The sequence below is a fragment of the Mobula birostris genome, chromosome 11 (genome assembly GCF_030028105.1).
Source record: "Mobula birostris isolate sMobBir1 chromosome 11, sMobBir1.hap1, whole genome shotgun sequence".
Classification (NCBI taxonomy): domain Eukaryota; kingdom Metazoa; phylum Chordata; class Chondrichthyes; order Myliobatiformes; family Myliobatidae; genus Mobula; species Mobula birostris.
This window is the reverse complement of record NC_092380.1, coordinates 57,134,298-57,137,182: the sequence shown is the minus strand read 5'-3', so window position 1 is coordinate 57,137,182 and position 2,885 is coordinate 57,134,298. Positions and strand designations below refer to the sequence as shown.

The 2,885-nt window shown below is 40.8% G+C and overlaps 1 long non-coding RNA gene across 1 annotated transcript; it reads right to left on the bottom strand.

Moving 5' to 3' along the window:
- Positions 1 to 349: 349 nt before the first annotated feature.
- On the bottom strand, positions 350 to 2,646 carry LOC140205100 (uncharacterized). The gene is made up of 3 exons (XR_011887755.1): positions 2,541 to 2,646; positions 1,774 to 1,907; positions 350 to 404 (listed from the first exon to the last, which is right to left on the bottom strand). It is a non-coding gene; the product is annotated as an uncharacterized lncRNA (long non-coding RNA).
- Between the last annotated feature and the right edge of the window lie 239 nt (positions 2,647 to 2,885).

Here is a 2,885-nt window from a genome sequence, read left to right as displayed (position 1 = left end):
AGCAAACCAAATATTGCATTGGGGCTGTGCTTAGCTACACAGTCGTAAGTGTAAAGCAAGTAGAGCAGAGGGCTAAGCATACAGCCTTGTGGTGCACCTGTACTGATGGAGATTGTGGAGGAGATGTTGCTGCCAATCCGAACTGACTGGGGTCTGCAAGTGAGGAAATTGAGGATCTAATTGCACAAGGTGGTATTGAGGCAATGGTCTTGAAGCTTATTGATTAGATTTGAGGGGCTGATAGTATTGAATGCAGAGCTGTAGTTGATAAAGGCCATTCTACTCATGCACCTTTGGCATCCAGGTGTTCCAGGGTTGAATAAAGAGCCAATGAAATGGTATCTGCTGTGGACTTGTGGTGCAGATAGGTCCCCTTTACCTCTTATCGTCATTTTTTATGCATTCTGTTGGAACAAACCCAAAATTACTGAACCTAAAATGGCTGAAATAAATGTGGATTATCACCCAAATTAAATTCTAGAAAGCCCAACTGTAATCGGAGCCCAGTCACTGTGAGCCAGACATTACTGCAGACTTACTCAGTGTCACTGATAGCCCAGCTGGTTTGTATTTGTATTTCAGCAACTCAAGTACAGACAGCAGAGCCAATGTTTTTATGGTAACTAAACAAGTCAAATTCCACATTTTATTACAGGGGATTCCTAGCCTTTAAGCTGGGTTTTAATTCCATTCAGTGACTTCCACCCTATTCCCATGAAAATAACAAACCTCAGTCATCAATTATTCTACTTGAACCCAGCTGAAGGCCACTGATTCTTTCTATTTCTCAAATTCAGTGATGCTTCTAAACTTGGCAGTGGCTCTTGTGCCACCATTGCGGAGAAAGCTTGGCGTCTGGCTGCTGGGGGGGTGGGGGAAGAGGAGGTGCCCAATCTGTAAACTCTTTTACAAGGCAAGCTGACAGAGCAGTCCATCAAAATCATGGTCTGGTCCGACTGAAATGCAAAGGGTCAAGGTGAGCTAATTAAAGGTGAACTGATACCATAAACATGGACCTTCTTTTCAGTCTTTCCAGAGATATCAAAATATTTAGTGGAGTAGTTCTATGCCCTGGGGATATTTTAAATTAGGGGTGATAGTGGAAAGTGAACAGAATCAAATAGGATGTGCAACATTTTTGTTATGTTGCATGGTGTGAAGCCAGATTGATGCCTATTTTAAAGCTTTGGTTATGATTGAAATAGCAACTCGTTATATTTTGGAAATAAATTAGTAATGAACTACACTGTTTACTGAGATAGAATTGAATGATCCATCAGTTCAAAAGAATCCTGATGTAACTCTCTGGAAAAGGTTTCACTACTAACGTAATGGTCTTTCTGTAGGAGCAGTGTTTGGTTTATGGTTAGAGATAACGGGTGCTTTGGAATGTGAGCCATCCAATGAAGGGAGCGTGTTTTTGTGTTGTGTGCCTGACACCGGGGTGAGCCAAGTCCTTTGTTCAGCAGGAGATGAAGGGAGAAGATGCCAGAAGGAAGTCGTCTTAGTCGTCGGAGAGGGGCCATGATCTGACGAAGGTTGGGGAGATCGAAGGAGGATTGACAAAGGGGAAACCGTGAGCTCCATTAAAATAGTCCCTTTTCTTTTGTTTTGCTTTTTCTTTACTAACTCTTTAGTCAAATTAAGAATTATAAAGCTAAATCGTTCAATTGCATGTGGTGTAGTGTCTGTTATTTCATGGTATTTATTTGTAACAGGGTAACAAATCACACAGCATCCACACAAACAGGAGGTTTCAGGGTGGGCTCGCACCTCAATCTCACACATTTGGTGAGGCCAGAGATTGTCTTCCCTAGATTTACGCAGCTGACGGAACCAGTGTGTTTCACTGGAAATGTGAAATAAAACTGGAAACTACTGAAAACACTCATCAGGTCCAGTAGCACCTGTGGAGACAGAAGCAAAGGAAATATATTAGATTTGTCTCTCCATGAATATTGCCTAACTCATTAAGTATTACGAGCATTCTCTGCCCTTACACTACCATAGGGGTGAAGAGACAGGAACATTTCAATCTCAGACTTTTTTTGTTTGATTTTCTTTCCCCTTAGCATAGTTAATGATATTGAGAACATAGTTTTTGCCCATCCTCAACCTCGCCAAAATAATGATGGCAGACCTTCAAGTAATCCTTTAAGCATCAACTTTGCAGTGTTAGACTGCAGGCCAGACTGAGACAATGCGCAACCTCTTTCTCAAACATTATTTAAGAACCAGCTGGATTTATATTGATAACGCAGCTACCTTTGTAATTATCTTTTCCAGTTATATAGCCCAGTTTTTCAAGTTCCTCTAAAATAATTTTAGCTCAACTTTCCAACAAAGGGAGACAAAAGATATAAAATACTTCCACTTTTGCAACACGAGTCATGGCTTCAACAATGTTGCAGCAATAAAATATTATTGAAGTGAAGTCACTACTTTAAATACAACAAAAAGAACAGTAATATTGCACACAGAAAATATATAGCACTCAAAAAATTGCAGTGACTACCTACTTTAATGCAATGATAACCTACTTTAATATTGCTATTTGAGGAAGTCACCAGGAAGTACACATTTGTGCTCCAAAAAATCCTGTGGATCTTTTTCATCCACCTTTGTTGAGGAAGGCAGCTCTAATGCACAATCCTAATGAACAGAATGAGGAAATGGTAAAAGTGAGAAAGAACCCCAGCAAAGATTTCAATGTTGAGGGATTTCCCTCTCTCACCTTATCTGCTTACCTGCCCATCACCTTCCACTGATGCTCCTCCCCCTTCCTTTTCTTCCATGGCCTTCTTTCCTCTCCTATCAGATTCCCCTTTCTCCAGCCCTTTATCTCTATCTCCAACCAACTGCACAGCTCTTTACTTCACCCATCC